The sequence below is a fragment of the Panulirus ornatus genome, chromosome 1, assembly GCF_036320965.1.
Source record: "Panulirus ornatus isolate Po-2019 chromosome 1, ASM3632096v1, whole genome shotgun sequence".
NCBI lineage: Eukaryota > Metazoa > Arthropoda > Malacostraca > Decapoda > Palinuridae > Panulirus > Panulirus ornatus.
In genome coordinates, this window is record NC_092224.1 from 41,922,898 (window position 1) to 41,943,267 (window position 20,370).

The following is a 20,370-nucleotide window of genomic DNA, read 5'->3' on the forward strand; positions in this document are numbered from 1 at the left end:
TCTTAACGCTACCTTGCTAACGCGGGAAATGGCGAATAGTTTGAAAGAATGTGAATAAGAGCAAGGTCATTAGGTACAGTAGGGTTGAGGGTCAAGTCAATTGGGAGGTGAGTTTGAATGGAGAAAAACTGGAGGAAGTGAAGTGTTTTAGATATCTGGGAGTGGATCTGGCAGCGGATGGAACCATGGAAGCGGAAGTGGATCATAGGGTGGGGGAGGGGGCGAAAATTCTGGGGGCCTTGAAAAATGTGTGGAAGTCGAGAACATTATCTCGGAAAGCAAAAATGGGTATGTTTGAAGGAATAGTGGTTCCAACAATGTTGTATGGTTGCGAGGCGTGGGCTATGGATAGAGTTGTGCGCAGGAGGATGGATGTGCTGGAAATGAGTTGTTTGAGGACAATGTGTGGTGTGAGGTGGTTTGATCGAGTGAGTAACGTAAGGGTAAGAGAGATGTGTGGAAATAAAAAGAGCGTGGTTGAGAGAGCAGAAGAGGGTGTTTTGAAGTGGTTTGGGCACATGGAGAGAATGAGTGAGGAAAGACTGACCAAGAGGATATATGTGTCGGAGGTGGAGGGAACGAGGAGAAGAGGGAGACCAAATTGGAGGTGGAAAGATGGAGTGAAAAAGATTTTGTGTGATCGGGGCCTGAACATGCAGGAGGGTGAAAGGAGGGCAAGGAATAGAGTAAATTGGAGCGATGTGGTATACCGGGGTTGACGTGCTGTCAGTGGATTAAATCAAGGCATGTGAAGCGTCTGGGGTAAACCATGGAAAGCTGTGTAGGTATGTATATTTGCGTGTGTGGACGTGTGTATATACATGTGTATGGGGGGAGGTTGGGCCATTTCTTTCGTCTGTTTCCTTGCGCTACCTCGCAAACGCGGGAGACAGCAACAAAGTATAAAAAAAAAAATATATATATATATATATATATATATATATATATATATATATATATATATATATATATATATATATATATATATGTATCCCTGGGGATAGGGGAGAAAGAATACTTTCCATGTATTCCCTGCGTGTCGTAGAAGGCGACTAAAAGGGGAGGGAGCGGGTGGCTGGAAATCCTCCCCTCTCGTTTTTTTTTTTAATTTTCCAAAAGAAGGAACAGAGAAGGGGGCCAGGTGAGGATTTTCCCTCAAAGGCCCAGTCCTCTGTACTTAACGCTACCTCGCAAACGCGGGAAATGGCGAATCGTATGAAAAAAAAATATATATATATATATATATATATGTATATATATATGTGTGTGTGTGTGTGTGTGTGTATGTATGTATGTATATCTGATAGTGCCTTTTGACCATCTTTCCTGCTCACATCCATATACCTATGTATGTCTCTCTTTTTAAACCAGGTATTCCCAATCACTACTCTTTTATCTGCACACAGATCCATAAGGTCTGCACCATTTCCATTTACAACACTGAACACCCTATATACCCTCCACTGCCACAATACTAACCTTCACATTTAGAGCACCCATCACTATCAATCAGTCCCTTGCATCAAAGCTACTAACACACTCACTCGGATGCTTCCAAAACATTTGCCACTCATGATCATTCTTCTCATGACCAGGTGCATAAACACCAATAATCACCCATCTCTCCCCATCCACCTACAGTTTTACCAACAACAATCTAGAATTTACTTTGTTACACTTTATGACATACTCCCACAGTTCCTGCTTCAGGAGTAGTGCTTCTCCTTCCTTAGCATTTGTCCTCTCACCAACCTCTGACTTTACTCCCTAGACTCTCCCAAACCACTCTTCCCCTTTACCTTTAAACTTCATTTCACTCAGAGCCAGGACATCCAGGTTTCTTTCCTTAAACTTACTACTTATGTCTCCTATTTCTCATGTTGGTTACATCCACACACATTCAGACAACCCAGTCTGATCCCTCAAGGAGGATTAGCACTTCCTGCTTGACTCCTTCTTCTGTTTCCCTTTTTAGAAATTTGAATACAAGAAGGGGAGGTCTCCATCCCCTGGTCCTGTCCCTTTTAGTCGCATTTTACAGCACACAGGGAATATGTGGGAGGAATTTTTTCTCTATCCCCAGTGTTAATTGATATGTGTGTAAAAGAGAGACTTTTGGATGTTAATGTCCTGAGAGGGGAGGTCTGATCATTATGGTGTGGAGGCGAAGGTGAAGATTTGTAGAGGTTTTCAAAAAAGAAGAGAGAATGTTTGGGAGAAAAGAGTGGTGAGCGTAAGTGATCTTGGAAAGGAGACTTGTGTGAGGAAGTACCAGTAGAGATTGAGTCTAGAATGGCAAAAGGTGAGAGCAAATGACATGAGGGGAGTGGGTGAGTAATGGAATGTGTTTAGAGAAGCAATGATGGCTTGCACAAAAATGCATGTGAGTTGAGAAAGGTGGGAGGTGGGCAGATTAGAAAGGGTAGTGAGTGGTGGGATGAAGAGGTAGAGTTGTACGCGAAAGAGAAAAGAGAGGTGTTTGGACAATACTTGCAGGGAAGTAGTGCAGATGACTTGGAGATATATAAAAGAAAGTGGCAGGAGGTCAAGAAAAAGGTGCAAGGGTTGAAAAAGAGGGCAAATGAGAGTTGGGGTCAGAGAGTATCATTAAATTTTAGGGAGAATAAAAAGATGTTTTAGAAGGAGACAAACAAAGTGCATAAGACAAGGTAACAAATGGGAACATCGGTGAAGGGGGCAAGTGGAGAGGTAATAACAGGTAGCGATGAGGTAAGGAGATGGAGTGAGTATTTTGAAGGCTTTTTGAATGTGTTTGATAATAGAAAGGTAGATTTAGGGTGTTTTGTTTGAGGTGGTGTGTGAAGTGAGAGGGTCAGGGAGAATAGTTTGGTAAACAGAGATGAGGTAGTGAGAGCTTTGTGGAAGATGAAATCCAGCAAGTCAACAGGTTTGGATGGTATTGTTGTGGAATTTATTAAAAATGGGGGTGACTATGTTGTTGATTGGTTAGTAAGGATATTTAATATATGTATGGATCATAGTGAAGTACCTGAGGATTGGCAGAATGCATGCATAGTGCCATTGTACAAAGGCAAAGAGGATAAAGGTGAGTGTTCAAACAGCAGAGGCATAAGCTTGAGTATTCCTGGGAAATTATATGGGAGAGTATTGATTTATAGGGTGAAGGCATGTGAAAGCATTAGATTGGGGAAGAGCAGAGTGGTTTCAAAAGTGGTAGAGGATGTGTAGATCAGGTGTTTGCTTTGAAGAATATATCTGAGAAATAGTTAGAAAAACTGATGGATTTGTACGTAGCATTTGTGGATCTGGAGAAGGCATATTATTAGGTAGATAGAAATGCTTTGTTCCTTCTTTTGGAAAATATTCCCTCAGAGGCCCAGTCCTCTGTTCTTAACACTACCTTGCTAATGCGGGAAATGGCGAATAGTTTGAAAGAAAGAAAGAAGAAATGCTTTGTGGATGGTTTTAAGAGTAAATGGTGTGGGTGATAAGTTGTTAGAAGTAGCGAAATTTTTTTACCAAGGTTGTAAGACATGTGTATGAGTAGGAGGAGAGGAGAGTGAGTGGTTCCCAGTGAATGTTGGTTCACGGCAGGGGTGTGTGATGTCCCCACAGTTGTTTGATTTGTTTTATGGATGAGGTGGTTAGGGAGGTAAATGCAAGAGTTTTGGAGAGATGGGTTAGTATGCAGTCTGTTAGGGATGGGATGGCCTGGGAAGTGAGTCAGTTGTTGTTCACTGATGATATAACTCTAGTGGCTGATTCATTTGAGAAACTGCAGAAGTTGGTGACTGAGTTTGGTAAAGTGTGTGAAAGGAGAAAGTTGAGAGTAAATGTGAATAAGAGCAAGGTTATTAGGTTCAGTAGGGTTGAGGGACAAATTAATTGGGAGGTTAGTTTGAATGGAGAAAAACTAGAGGAAGTGGTGTTTTATATATCTGGGATTGGACTTAGCAGCGGATGGAACCATGGGAATGTCACTGGGTGGGGGAGGGGGTGAAGGTTCTGTGACCGTTGAAGAATGTGTGGAATGCGAGAACGTTATCTCGGAGAGCAACAATGGGTTTAAAGGAATAGTGGTTTCAACAATGTTATATGGTTGCGAAGCATAGGATATAGATTGGTGTTGTATGGTTGAGGGTGGATGTTTTGGAAATGAAATGTTTGAGGACAATATGTGGTGTGAGGTGGTTTGATCAGATATGTAACAAAAGGGTAAGAGAGATGTGTGGTAATAAAAAGAGAATGGCTGAGGTAGCAGAAGACAGTGTGTTGAAAAGGTTTGGTCATATGGAGAGAATGAGTGAGGAAAGATTGACAAAGAGAATATATTTGTCAGAGGTGGAGGGAACAAGGAGAAGTGGGAGACCAAATTGGAGGTGGAAGGATGGAGTGAAAAAGATTTTGAGCGATCGGGGCCTGAACATACAGGAGGGTGAAAAGCATGTATGGAATAGAGTGGTTTGGAATGATGTGGTATACCAGGGTTGACGTGCTGTTAATGGATTGAAGCAGGGCATGTGAAGCGTCTGGGGTAGACCATGGAAATATGTGTGGGGCCTGGATGTGGAGCTGTCGTTTCAGTGCATTACATATGACAGCTAGAGATTGAGTGTTACTGAATGTGGCCCTTTTTTTGTCTTTTACTTGCGCTACCTTCCTATACGGGGCTATTTCCTGTGTGGAGGGTACTCACGGGGATGGACGAAGGCAGCAAGCATGAATATATACATGTGTATGAATGTGCTCTGTGGAAGGTATTAAGGATATATGGTGTGGGAGGCAAGCTGTTAGAAGCAGTGACAAGTTTTTATCGAGGATGTAAGGCATGTGTACGTGTAGGAAGAGAGGAAAGTGATTGGTTCTCAGTGAATGTAGGTTTGCGGCAGGGGTGTGTGATGTCTCCATGGTTGTTTAATTTGTTTATGGATGGGGTTGTTAGGGAGGTGAATGCAAGAGTTTTGAAAAGAGGGGCAAGTATGCAGTCTGTTGTGGATGAGAGAGCTTAGGAAGTGAGTCAGTTGTAGTTCGCTGATGATACAGCGCTGGTGGCAGATTCATGTGAGAAACTGCAGAAGCTGGTGACTGAGTTTGGTAGTGTTTGAGAGAAGAAAGTTGAGGGTAAATGTGAATAAGAACAAGGTCATTAGGTACAGTAGGGTTGAGGGTCAAGTCAATTGGGAGGTATGTTTAAATGGAGAAAAACTGGAGGAAGTAAATTGTTTTAGATATCAGGGAGTGGATCTGGCAGTGGATGGAACCATTGAAGCAGAAGTGAATCATAGGGTGGGGGAGGGGGCGAAAATTCTGGGAGCCTTGAAGAATGTTTGGAAGTCGAAAACATTATCTCGGAAACCAAAAATGGGTATGTTTGAAGGAATAGTGATTTCAACAATGTTGTATGGTTGCGAGGCGTGGGCTATGGATAGAGTTGTGCGCAGGAGGGTGGATGTGCTGGAAATGAGATGTGTGAGGTGGTTTGATCGAGTAAGTAATAATAGGGTAAGAGAGATGTGTGGTAATAAAAAGAGTGTGGTTGAGAGAGCAGAAGAGGGTGTTTTGAAATGGTTTGGTCACATGGAGAGAATGAGTGAGGAAAGATTGACCAAGAGGATATATGTGTCAGAGGTGGAGGGAACGAGGAGGAGTGGGAGACCAAATTGGAGGTGGAAAGATGGAGTGAAAAAGATTTTAAGTGATCAGGGCCTGAACATGCAGGAGGGTGAAAGGCATGTAAGGAATAGAGTGAATTGGAACGATGTGGTATACCGGGGTCGACGTGCTGTCAATGGATTGAACCAGGGCATGTGAAGCATCTGGGTTAAACCATGGAAAGTTGTGTGGGGCCTGGATGTGGAAAGGGAGCTGTGGTTTCAGTGCATTATTACATGACAGCTCGAGACTGAGTGTGAACGAATGGGGCCTTTATTTTTTCCTAGCGCTACCCCGCACACATGAATTGGGAGGGTGTTGTTATTCCATGTGTGGCGGGGTGGCGATGGGAATGAATAAAGGCAGACAGTATGAATTATGTACATGGGTGTATATGTATATGTCTGTGTGGGTATATATATGTATACATTGAGATGTATAGGTATGTATATTTGCGTGTGTGGACGTGTATGTAGATACATGTGTATGTGGGTGGTTTAGGCCATTCTTTCTTCTGTTTCCTTGCGCTACCTCACTAATGTGGGAGACAGCGACAAAGCAAAATAATATAATAATGAATGTATATATCACTGTAAGTTTATGTATGTATATGTTGATATGTATATGTGTGTATATGTGCGTGTATGGGCATTTATGTAATTATGTATTTATTTTTGTATTTTATTATACTTTGTCTCCTGCGTCAGCGATGTAGTGCACTAAAAAGACGAAAGAATGGTCCAACCCACCCACATACACATGTATATACATACACGTCCACACACGCACATATACCTACCTATACATTTCAAGGTATACATATATACACATACACAGACATATGCATATATGCACATGTACATAATTCATACTTACTGCCTTTATTCATTCCCGTCGCCACCCTGCCACACATGAAATGACAACCCCCTCCCACCACATGCGCACGAGGTAGCTCTAGGTAAAGACAACAAAGGTCACATTCATTCACACTCAGTCTCTAGCTGTCATGTATAATGCACCAAAACCACAGCTCCCTTTCCACATCCAGGCCCCACAAAACTTTCCATAGTTTACCGCAGATGCTTCACATGCCCTGGTTCAATCCATTGACAGCACGTCGACCCCGAAATACCACATCTTTCCAATTCACTCTATTCCTTGCACGCCTTTCAGCTTCCTGCATGTTCAGGCTCCGATCGCTCAAAATCTTTTTCCCTCCATCCTTCCACCTTCAATTTGGTCTCCCACTTCTTCTTGTTCCCTCCACCTCTGACACATATGTCCTCTTTGTTAATCTTTCCTCACTCATTCTCTCCATGTGACCAAACCATTTCAAAATACCCTCTTCTGCTCTCTCAACCACACTCTTTTTATTACCACACATCTCTCTTACCCTTTCATTACTTACTCGATCAAACCACCTCACACAACATACTGTCCTCAAACATCTCATTTCCAGCATGTAGTATTTCCAATTTGGTCTCCCACTTCTCCTTGTTCCCTCCACCTCTGACACATATGTCCTCTTTGTCAATCTTTCCTCACTCATACTCTCCATGTGACCAAACTATTTCAAAATACCATCTTCTGCTCTCTCAACCACACTCTTTTTATTACCACACATCTCTCTTACCCTTTCATTACTTACTCGATCAAACCACCTCGCACAACATATTGTCCTCAAACGTCTCATTTCCAGCACATCCACCCTCCTCTGCACAACTCTATCTATAGCTCATGCCTCGCAACCATGTAACATTGTTGGAACCACTATTCCTTCAAACATACCCATTTTTGCTCTCCGAGATAATGTTCTCGTCTTCCACACATTTTTCAACGCTCCCAGAACTTTCATCCCCTCCCCCACCCTGTGATTCACTTCCGCTTCCATGATTCCATCCACTACCAAATCCATTCCCAGATATCTAAAACACTTCACTTCCTCCAGTTTTTCTCCATTCAAACTTACCTCCCAGTTGACTTGTCCCTCAACCCTACTGTACGTAATAACCTTGCTCTTATTTACATTTACTCTCAGCCTTCCTCTATCACACACTTTACCAAACTCAGTGACCAGCTTCTGCAGTTTCTCATCCAAATCAGCCACCAGCACTGTATCATCAGCGAACAACACTCACTTCCCAAGCTCTCTCATCCACAACAGACTGCATACTTGTCCTTCTTTCCAAAACTCTTGCATTCACCTCCCTAACGACCCCATCCATAAACAAATTAAACAACCATGGAGACATCACACACCCCTGCCGCGAATCAACATTCACTGAGAACTAATCACTTTCCTCTCTTCCCACTCGCACACATGCCTTACATCCTCGATAAAAACTTTTCACTGCTTCTAACAACTTGCCTCCCACACCATATATTCTTAATACCTTTCACAGAGCACCTCTATCAACTCTTATCTTATGCCTTCTCCACATCCATAAATACTACATACAAATCCATTTGCTTTTCTAAGTATTTCTCATATACATTCTTCAAAGCAAACACCTGATCCACACATCCTCTACCACTTCTGAAACCACACTTGCTCTTCCCCAATCTGATGCTCTATACATGCCTTCACCCTCTCATTCAATACCCTCCCCTATAACCTCCCAAGAATGCTCAACAAACTTCTTCCTCTGTAATTTGAGCACTCACCTTTATCCCTTTTGCCTTTGTACAACGGCACTATGCATGCATTCCGCCAGTCCTCAGGCACCTCACTATGGGTCATACACACATTACAGTGAATATCCTTACCAACCAGTAAACAACACAGTCACCCCCTTTCGTAATAAATTCCACTGCAATACTATCCAAACCAGCTGCTTTGCTGTCTTTCATCTTCCACAAAGCTTTTACTACCTCTTCTCTGTTTACCAAATCATTCAGTCTAACCCTCTCACTTCGCACACCACCTCGTCCACAACACCCGATATCTGCCACTCTATGATCCAACACATTCAACAAACCTTCAAAATGCTCACTCCATCTCCTCACATCACCACTACTTGTTATCACATCCCCATTAGCCCCCCTTCACCAGTGTTCCCATTTGTTCCCTTGTCTTACGCACTTTATTTACCTTCTTCCAAAACATCTTTTTATTCTCCCTAAAATTTAATGATACTCTCTCATCCCAACTCTCTTTTTTCCTCTTTTTCACCTCTTGCACCTTTCTCTTGACCTCCTGCCTCTTTCTTTTATACATCTCCCAGTCATTTGCACTATTTCCCTGCAAAACTTGTCCAAATGCTTCTCTTCTCTTTCACTAATAATCTTACTTCTTTATCCCACCATTCACTACCCTTTCTAATCTGCCCACCTCCCACACTTCTCATGCCACAAGCATCTTTTGCGCAAGCCATCACTGCTTCCCTAAATACATCCCATTCTCCCCCCCCCCCACCCCCTTACGTCCTTTGCTCTCACGTTTTCCCATTCTGCACTCAATTTCTCCAGGTACCTCCTCACACAAGTCTCCTTCATAAGCTTGCCTACACTTACCACTCTCTTCACCCCAACATTCTCTCTTCTTTTCTGAAAACCTCAATAGATCTTCACCTTTGCCTGTACAAAATTATGGTCAGACATCCCTGCAGTTGCACCTCTAAGCACATTAAAATCCAAAAGTCTCTCTTTTGCATGGCTATCAATTAACACATAATCCAATAACGCTCTATGGCCATCTCTCCTACTTACATATGTATACTTATGTATATCTCTCTTTTTAATCACCAGTCCTCTTTTACAACACAAATCTACAAATGTACAAGGTCTTCACCACTTCCATTTACAACACTGAACACCCTATGTACACCAATTATTCCCTCAACTGCCACATTACTCACTTTTGGATCCAAACCACCCATCACTATAACCCGGTATTGTGCATATAACGACTAACACACTCACTCAGCTGCTCCCAAAACACTTGCCTCTCATGATCTTTCTTCTCATGCCCAGGTGCATATGCACCAATAATCACCCATCTCTCTCCATCTACTTTCAGTTTTACCCATATCAATCTAGAGTTTACTCTCTTACACTCTATCACATACTCCCACCACTCCTGTTTCAGTAGTGCTACTCCTTCCCTTGCTCTTGTACTCTCACCAACCCCTGACTTTACTCCCAAAACATTCCCAAACTACTCCTCCCCTTTACCCTTGAGCTTCATTTCACTCAGAGCCAAAACACCCAGGTTTGTTTCCTCAAACATACTGCCTATCTCTCCTTTTTTGTCATCTTAGTTACACCCACACCCTTAGGCACCCCAATCTGATCCTTCGAGGAGGATGAGCACTCCCTGCTTGGCTCCTTCTTCTGTTTTCCCTTTTAGAAAGTTAATATACAAGGAGGGAAGGGTTTCTAGCCCCCCCCACTCCCATCACCTTTAGTCACCTTCTATGACACGTGAAGAATGCATGGGAAGTATTCTTTCTCCCCTATCCCCTATTTATATATGTGTGTGTGTATATGAGTGGTTGGGCCATTTTTCGTCTGTTTCTTTGTTCTACCTCAGTGACACTGGAAACAGTGGTTAAGCATAATAAATGACATATATATGTATATGTATATCCCTGGGGATAGGGGAGAAAGAATACTTCCCACGCATTCCTCACGTGTCATAGAAGGCGACAAAAGGGGACGGGGCGGAGGGCTACAAACCCTCCCTTCCTTATATTTTAACTTTCTAAAAGGGGAAACAGAAGAAGCAGTCACGCGGGGAGTGCTCATCCTCCTTGAAGGCTCAGATTGGGGTGTCTAAATGTGTGTGGATGTAACCAAGATTAGAAAAAAGGAGAGATAGGTAGTATCTTTGAGGAAAGAAACCTGGATGTTTTGGCTCTGAGTGAAACGAAGCTCAAGGGTAAAGGGGAAGAGTGGTTTCGGAATGTGTTGGGAGTTAAGTCAGGTGTTAGTGAGAGGACAAGAGCAAGTGAAGGAGTAGCACTACTCCTGAAACAGGAGTGGTGGGAGTATGTGATAGAGTGTAAGAAGGTAAACTGGATTGATATGGGTAAAACTGAAAGTTGATGGAGAGAGATGGGTGATTATTGGTGCATATGCACCTGGGCATGAGAAGAAAGATCATGAGAGGCAAGAGTTTTGGGAGCAGCTGAATGAGTGTGTTAGTGGTTTTGATGCACGAGACCGGGTTATAGTGATGGGTGATTTGAATGCAAAGTTGAGTAATGTGGCAGTTGAGGGAATAATTGGTATACGTGGGGTGTTCATTGTTGTAAATGGAAATGGTGAAGAGCTTGTAGATTTATGTGCTGAAAAAGTACTGGTGATTGGGAATACCTGGTTTAAAAAGAGAGATATACATAAGTATACGTATGTAAGTAGGAGAGATGGCCAGAGAGCATTATTGGATTACGTGTTAATTGATAGGTGCACAAAAGAGAGACTTTTGGATGTTAATGTGCTGAGAGGTGCAACTGGAGGGATGGCTGATCATTATCTTGTGGAGGCGAAGGTGAAGATTTGTAGACGTTTTCAGAAAAGAAGAGAGAATGTTGAGGTGAAGAGTGTGGTGAGAGTAAGTGAGCTTGGGAAGGAGACTTGTTTGAGGAAGTACCAGGAGAGAATGAGTACAGAATGGAAAAAGGTGAGAACAAAGGAGGTAAGGGGAGTGGGGGAGGAATGGGATGCATTTAGGGAAGCAGTGATGGCTTGCGCAAAAGATGCTTGTGGCATGAGAAGCGTGGGAGTAGGGCAGATTAGAAAGGGTAGTGAGTGGTGGGATGAAGAAGTAAGATTATTAGTGAAAGAGAAGAGAGAGGAATTTGGATGATTTTTGCAGGGAAATAATGCAAATGACTGGGAGATGTATAAAAGAAAGAGGCAAGAGGTCAAGAGAAAGGTGCAAGAGGTGAAAAAGAGGGCAAATGAAGGTTGGGGGGAGAGAGTATCATTAAATTTTAGTGAGAATAGAAAGATGTTTTGGAAGGAGGTAAATAAAGTGCGTAAGACAAGGGGACAAATGGGAAGTTCAGTGAAGGGAGCTAATGAGGAGGTGATAACAAGTAGTGGTGATGTGAGAAGGAGATGGAGTGAGTATTTTGAAGGTTTGTTGAATGTGTTTGATGATAGAGTGGCAGATATAGGGTGTTTTTGTCAAGGTGGTGTGCAGAGTGAGAGGGTTAGGGAAAATGATTTGGTAAACAGAGAAGAGGTAGTAAAAGCTTTGCGGAAGATGAAAGCCAGCAAGGCAGCGGGTTTGGATGGCATTGCAGTGGAATTTATAAAAAAAAGGGGGTGACTGTATTGTTGACTGGTTGGTAAGGTTATTTAATGTATGTATGATTCATGGTGAGGTGCCTGAGGATTGGCGGAATGCTTGCATAGTGCCATTGTACAAAGGCAAAGGGGATAAGAGTGAGTGCTCAAATTACAGAGTTATAAGTTTGTTGAGTATTCCAGGTAAATTATATGGGAGGGTATTGATTGAGAGGGTGAAGGCATGTACAGAGCATCAGATTGGGGAAGAGCAGTGTGGTTTCAGAAGTGGTACAGGATGTGTCAATCAGGTGTTTGATTTGAGGAATGTATGTGAGAAATACTTAGAAAAGCAAATGGATTTGTATGTAGTGTTTATGGATCTTGAGAAGGCATATGATAAAGTTGATAGAGATGCTATGTGGAAGGTATTAAAAATATATGGTGTGGGAGGCAAGTTGTTAGAAGCAGTGAAAAGTTTTTATCGAGGGTGTAAGGCATGTGTACGTGATTGGTTCTCAGTGAATGTAGGTTAGCGGCAGGGATGTGTGATGTCTCCATGGTTGTTTAATTTGTTTATGGATGGGGTTGTTATGGAGGTGAATGCAAGAGTTTTGGAAAGAGGGACAAGTATGCAGTCTGTTGTGGATGAGAGAGCTTGGGAAGTGAGTCAGTTGTTGTTCGCTGATGATACAGCGCTGGTGGCTGATTCATGTGAGAAACTGCAGAAGCTGGTAACTAAGTTTGGTAAAGTGTCTGAAAAAAGAAAGTTGAGAGTAAATGTGAATAAGAGCAAGGTTATTAGGTACAGTAGGGTTGAGGGTCAAGTCAATCGGGAGGTAAGTTTGAATGGAGAAAAACTGGAGGAAGTGAAGTGTTTTAGATGTCTGGGAGTGGATTTGGCAGCGGATGGAACTATGGAAGTGGAAGTGAATCATAGGGTCGGGGAGGGGGCAAAAATTCTGGAAGCCTTGAAGAATGTGTGGAAGTCAAGAACATTATCTCCGAAAGCAAAAATGGGTATGTTTGAAGGAATTGTGGTTTCAACAATGTTTTATGGTTGCGAGGTGTGGGCTATGGATAGAGTTGTGCGCAGGAGGGTGGATGTGCTGGAAATGAGATGTTTGAGGACAGTATGTGGTGTGAGGTGGTTTGATCGAGGAAGTAATAATAGGGTACGAGATATGTGTTAATAAAAAGAGTGTGGTTGAGAGAGTAGAAGAGGGTGTTTTGAAATGGTTTGGTCACATGGAGAGAATGAGTGAGGAAAGATTGACCAAGAGGATATATGTGTCAGAGGTGGAGGGAACGAGGAGAAGAGGGAGACCAAATTGGAGGTGGAAAGATGGAGTGAAAATGATTTTGAGCTATTGGGGCCTGAACATGCAGGAGGGTGAAAGGCATGCAAGGAATAGAGTAAATTGGAACGATGTGGTATACCGGGGTCGACATGCTGTCAATGGATTGAATCAGTGCATGTGAAGCATCTGGGGTAAACCATGGAAAGTTCTGTGGGGCCTGGATGTGGAAAGGGATCTGTGGTTTCGGTGCATTATTACATGATAGCTAGAGACTGAGTGTGAACAAATGTGGCCTATATTGTCTTTTCCTAGCGCTACCTCGCACACATAAGGGGGGAGGGGGTTGTTATTTCATGTGTGGCGGGTTGGCGATGGGAATGAATAAAGACAGCCAGTATGAATTATGTGTATGTGTATATATGTATATGTCTGTGTGTGTATATATATGTATACGTTGAGATGTATAGGTATGTATATGTGCGTGTGTGGACGTGTATGTATATACATTTGTATATGGGTGGGTTGGGCCATTCTTTCGTCTGTTTCCTTGCGCTACCTCGCTAACGTGGGAGACAGCAACAAGGCAAAATAGAAATAAAATATATATATATATTTTTATTATCATTTTGCGTTGTCGCTGTCTCCCACGTTAGTGAGGCAGCGCAAGGAAACAGATGAAAGAATGGCCAACCCACCCACATACACATGTATATACATACATGTCCACACACGCAAATATACATACCTATACATGTCAATGTACACATATACATACACACACAGACATACACATTTATACACATGTACATAATTCATACTGTCTGCCTTTATTTATTCCCATTTACATATCGCCACACATGGAATAACAACCCCCTCCCCCCTCATCTGTGCGAGGTAGCGCTAGGAAAAGACAACAAAGGCCCCATTCGTTCACACTCAGTCTCTAGATGGCATGTAATAATGCACCGAAACCAAAGCTCCTTTTCCACATCCAGGCCCCACAGAACTTTCCATGGTTTACCCCAGACGCTTCACATGCCCTGGTTCAATACATTGACAGCACATCGACCCCGGTATACCACATCATTCCAATTCACTCTATTCCTTGCACACCTTTCACCCTCCTGCATGTTCAGGCCCCGATCACTCAAAATCCTTTTCACTCCATCTTTCCACCTCCAATTTGGTCTCCCACTTCTCCTCATTCCCTCCACCTCTGACACATATATCCTCTTGGTCAATCTTTCCTCACTCATTCTCTCCATGTGACCAAACCATTTCAAAACACCCTCTTCTGCTCTCTCAACCACACTCTTTTTATTTCCACACATCTCTCTTACCCTTACATTACTTACTCGATCAAACCACCTCACACCACATATTGTCCTCAAACATCTCATTTCCAGCACATCCACCCTCCTGCACACAACTCTATCCATAGCCCACACCTCGCAGCCATACAACGTTGTTGGAACCACTATTCCTTCAAACATACCCATTTTTGCTTTCCGAGATAATGTTCTCGACTTCCAAACATTCTTCAAGGTTCCCAGAATTTTTGCCCTCTCCCCCACCCTATGATTCACTTCTGCTTCCATTGTTCCATCCGCTGTCAGATCCACTCCCAGATATCTAAAACACTTTAGTTCCTCCAGTTTTTCTCCATTCAAACTTACCTCCCAATTGACTTGACCCTCAACCCTACTGTACCTAATAACCGTGCTCTTATTCACATTTACTCTTAACTTTCTTCTTTCACACACTTTACCAAACTCAGTCACCAGCTTCTGCAGTTTCTCACATGAATCAGCCACCAGCGCTGTATCATCAGCGAACAACAACTGACTCACTTCCCAAGCTCTCTCATCCACAACAGACTGCATACTTGCCCCTCTTTCCAAAACTCTTGCATTCACCTCCCTAACAACCCCATCCATAAACAAATTAAACAACCATGGAGACATCACACACCCCTGCCACAAACCTACATTCACTGAGAACCAATCACTTTCCTCTCTTCCTACACGTACACATGCCTTACATCCTCGATAAAAACTTTTCACTGCTTCTAACAACTTGTCTCCCACACCATATATTCTTAATTCCTTCCACAGAGCATCTCTATTAACTCTCTCATATGCCTTCTTCAGATCCATAAATGCTACATACAAATCCATTTGCATATCTAAGTATTTCTCACATACATTCTTCAAAGCAAACACCTGATCCACACATCCTCTACCACTTCTGAAACCACACTGCTCTTCCCCAATCTGATGCTCTGTACATGCCTTCACCCTCTCAATCAATACCCTCCCATATAATTTACCAGGAATACTCAACAAACTTATACCTCTCTTATTTGAGCACTCACTCTTATCCCCTTTGCCTTTGTACAATGGCATTATGCAAGCATTCCGCCAATCCTCAGGCACCTCACCATGAATCATACATACATTAAATAACCTTACCAACCAGTCAACAATACAGTCACCCCCTTTTTTAATAAGTTCCACTGCAATACCATCCAATCCTGCTGCCTTGCTTTCATCTTCCGAAAAGCTTTTACTACCTCTTCTCTGTTTACCAAATTATTTTCCCTAACCCTCTCACTTTGCACACCACCTTGACCAAAACACCCTATATCTGCCACTCTGTCATCAAACACATTCAACAAACCTTCAAAATCCTCACTCCATCTCCTACTCACATCACCACTACTTGTTATCACCTCCCGATTAGCCCCCTTCACTGTAGTTCCCATTTGTTCCCTTGTCCCTCACACTTTATTTACCTCCTTCCTAAACATCTTTTTATTCTCCCTAAAATTTAATGATACTCTCTTACCCCAACTCTCATTTGCCCTCTTTTTCACCTCTTGCACCTTTCTCTTGACCTCCTGGCTCTTTCTTTTATACATCTCCCACTCATTTGCATTATTTCCCTGCAAAAATCATCCAAATGCCTCTCTCTTCTCTTTCACTAATAATCTTACTTCTTCATCCCACCACTCGCTACCCTTTCTAATCAACCCACCTCCCACGCTTCTCATGCCACAAGCGTATTTTGTGCAAGCCATCACTGCTTTCCTAAATGCATCCCATTCCTCCCCCACTCCACTTACCTCCTTCGTTCTCACCTTTTTCCATTCTGTGTTAAGTCTCTCCTGGTACTTCCTCACACAAGTCTTCTTCCCAAGCTCACTTGCTCTCACCATGCCTGCCTCTTGCACAGGGGTCCTGGGTTCGATCCTGGCTGTTGGAGGTCTGTATGTTCTATGAAGGTGCGCGTTCATATGCACTTTATTCGTATTCATATACCTCCGCGTTGTACAGTTATGTTCGGTAAAACGCTTTCAGCTGGCTATGTGCGTCTGTTTGGAAATAACCGGTATTGACCCCGTTGCTCACCATTGTGAGACGAAGGGTATTCGAGTACTTAGTATTTCGAATAGTTGTTTCCTATTATACAGTCCCATAGCCTAGCGGTTAGCATGCCTGCCCTTGCACAGGGGTCCCAGGTTCGATCCTGGCTGTTGGAGGTTTGTATGTTCTATGAAGGTGCGCGTTCATATGCACTTTATTCGTATTCATATACCTCCGCGTTGTACAGTTAGGTTCGGTAAAACACTATCAGCTGGCTATGTGCGTCTGTTGGGAAATAACCGGTATAGACCCCGTTGCTCACCATTGTGAGACGAAGGGTATTCGAGTACTTAGTATTTCGAATAGTTGTTACCTATTATACAGTCCCATAGCCTAGTGGTTAGCATGCCTGCTTCTTGCATAGGGGTCCCGGGTTTGATCCTGGCTGTTGGAGGTTTGTATGTTCTATGAAGGTGCGCGTTCATATGCACTTTATCCGTATTCATATACCTCCACGTTGTCCAGTTAGGTTCGGTAAAACGCTATCAGCTGGCTATGTGCGCCTGTTGGGAAATAACCAGCATAGACCCCGTTGCTCACCATTGTGAGACGAAGGGTATTCGAGTACTTAGTATTTCAAGTAGTTGTGTCCTATTATACAGTCCCATAGCCTAGCGGTTAGCATGCCTGCCTCTTGCACAGGGGTCCCGGGTTCGATTTTGGCTGTTGGAGGTTTGTATGTTCTATGAAGGTGCGCGTTCATATGCACTTTATTCATATTCATATACCTTCGCGTTGTACAGTTAGGTTCGGTAAAACGCTATCAGCTGGCTATGTGCGTCTGTTGGGAAATAACCAGTATAGACCCCGTTGCTCACCATTGTGAGACTAAGGGTATTCGAGTAATTAGTATTTCGAATAGTTATTTCCTATTATACAGTCCCATAGCCTAGCGGTTAGCATGCCTGCCTCTTGCACAGGGGTCCCGGGTTCGATTTTGGCTGTTGGAGGTTTGTGTGTTATATATATATATATATATATATATATATATTTTATTTTGCTTTGTCGCTGTCTCCCGCGTTTGCGAGGTAGCGCAAGGAAACAGACGAAAGAAATGGCCCAACGCACCCCCATACACATGTATATACATACGTCCACACACGCAAATATACATACATACACAGCTTTCCATGGTTTACCCCAGACGCTTCACATGCCCTGATTCAATCCACTGACAGCACGTCAACCCCGGTATACCACATCGATCCAATTCACTCTATTCCTTGCCCTCCTTTCACCCTCCTGCATGTTCAGGCCCTGATCACACAAAATCTTTTTCACTCCATCTCTCCACCTCCAATTTGGTCTCCCACTTCTCCTCGTTCCCTCCACCTCCGACACATATATCCTCTTGGTCAATCTTTCCTCACTCATTCTCTCCATGTGCCCAAACCATTTCAAAACACCCTCTTCTGCTCTCTCAACCACGCTCTTTTTATTTCCACACCTCTCTCTTACCCTTACGTTACTTACTCGATCAAACCACCTCACACCACACATTGTCCTCAGACATCTCATTTCCAGCACATCCATCCTCCTGCGCACAACTCTATCCATAGCCCACGCCTCGCAACCATACAACATTGTTGGAACCACTATTCCTTCAAACATACCCATTTTTGCTTTCCGAGATAATGTTCTCGACTTCCACACATTCTTCAAGGCTCCCAGGATTTTCGCCCCCTCCCCCACCCTATGATCCACTTCCGCTTCAATGGTTCCATCCACTGCCAGATCCACTCCCAGATATCTAAAACACTTTACTTCCTCCAGTTTTTCTCCATTCAAACTTACCTCCCAATTGCCTTCACCCTCAACCCTACTGTACCTAATTACCTTGCTCTTATTCACATTTACTCTTAACTTTCTTCTTTCACACACTTTACCAAACTCAGTCACCAGCTTCTGCAGTTTCTCACATGAATCAGCCACCAGCGCTGTATCATCAGCGAACAGCAACTGACTCACTTCCCAAGCTCTCTCATCCCCAACAGATTTTATACTTGCCCCTCTTTCCAAAACTCTTGCATTCACCTCCCTAACAACCCCATCCATAAACAAATTAAACAACCATGGAGACATCACACACCCCTGCCGCAAACCTACATTTACTGAGAACCAATCACTTTCCTCTCTTCTTACATGTACACATGCCTTACATCCTTGATAAAAACTTTTCACTGCTTCTAACAACTTGCCTCCCACACCATATATTCTTAATACCTTCCACAGAGCATCTCTATCAACTCTATCATATGCCTTCTCCAGATCCATAAATGCTACATACAAATCCATTTGCTTTTCTAAGTATTTCTCACATACATTCTTCAAAGCAAACACCTGATCCACACATCCTCTACCACTTCTGAAACCACACTGCTCTTCCCCAATCTGATGCTCTGTACATGCCTTCACCCTCTCAATCAATACCCTCCCATATGATTTACCAGGAATACTCAACAAACTTATACCTCTGTAATTTGAGCACTCACTCTTATCCCCTTTGCCTTTGTACAATGGCACTATACACGCATTCTGCCAATCCTCAGGCACCTCACCATGAGTCATACATACATTAAATAACCTTACCAACCAGTCAATAATAGTCACCCCCTTTTTTGATAAATTCCACTGCAATACCATCCAAACCTGCTGCCTTGCCGGCTTTCATCTTCCGCAAAGCTTTTACTACCTCTTTTCTGTTTACCAAATCATTTTCCAGTAGGTGGCGACTGGAGGGGACGGGAGCGGGGGGCCAGAAATCCTCCCCTCCTTGTATTTTTTAACTTTCTAAATTGGGAAACAGAAGAAGGAGTCACGCGGGGAGTGCTCATCCTCCTCGAAGGCTCAGACTGGGGTGTCTAAATGTGTGTGGATGTAACCAAGATGTGAAAAAAGGAGGGATAGGTAGTATGTTTGAGGAAAGGAACCTGGATGTTTTGGCTCTTAGTGAAACGAAGCTCAAGGGTAAAGGGAAGAGTGGTTTGGGAATGTCTTGGGAGTAAAGTCAGGGGTTAGTGAGAGGACAAGAGCAAGGGAAGTAGTAGCAGTACTCCTGAAACAGGAGTTGTGGGAGTATGTGATAGAATGTAAGAAAGTAAATTCTCGATTAATATGGGTAAAACTGAAAGTTGATGGAGAGAGATGGGTGATTATTGGTGCATATGCACCTGGGCATGAGAAGAAAGATCATGAGAGGCAAGTGTTTTGGGAGCAGCTGAATGAGTGTGTTAGTGGTTTTGATGCACAAGACCGGGCTATAGTGATGGGTGATTTGAATGCAAAGGTGAGTAATGTGGCAGTTGAGGGAATAATTGGTATACATGGGGTGTTCAGTGTTGTAAATGGAAATGGTGAAGAGCTTGTAGATTTATGTGCTGAAAAAGGACTGGTGATTGGGAATACCTGGTTTAAAAAGCGAGATATACATAAGTATACGTATGTAAGTAGGAGAGATGGCCAGAGAGCGTTATTGGATTACGTGTTAATTGACAGGCGCGCGAAAGAGAGACTTTTGGATGTTAATATGCTGAGAGGTGCAACTGGAGGGATGTCTGATCATTATCTTGTGGAGGCTAAGGTGAAGATTTGTATGGGTTTTCAGAAAAGAAGAGTGAATGTTGGGGTGAAGAGGGTGGTGAGAGTAAGTGAGCTTGGGAAGGAGACTTGTGTGAGGAAGTACCAGGAGAGACTGAGTACAGAATGGAAAAAGGTGAGAACAATGGAAGTAAGGGGAGTGGGGGAGGAATGGGATGTATTTAGGGAATCAGTGATGG

The 20,370-nt window shown here is 43.1% G+C and overlaps 1 protein-coding gene and 1 pseudogene across 1 annotated transcript in view; one reads left to right on the forward strand and one right to left on the reverse strand.

Moving 5' to 3' along the window:
- The window catches only part of LOC139754976 (ATP synthase mitochondrial F1 complex assembly factor 1 pseudogene), a 5,611-nt pseudogene extending 4,111 nt beyond the window's left edge, over positions 1-1,500 (reverse strand).
- The window catches only part of Clbn (Nuclear export mediator factor NEMF homolog Clbn), a 908,728-nt gene that overhangs the window by 200,157 nt on the left and 688,201 nt on the right, over positions 1-20,370 (forward strand). The gene's annotated exons all lie outside the window — the stretch shown is intronic.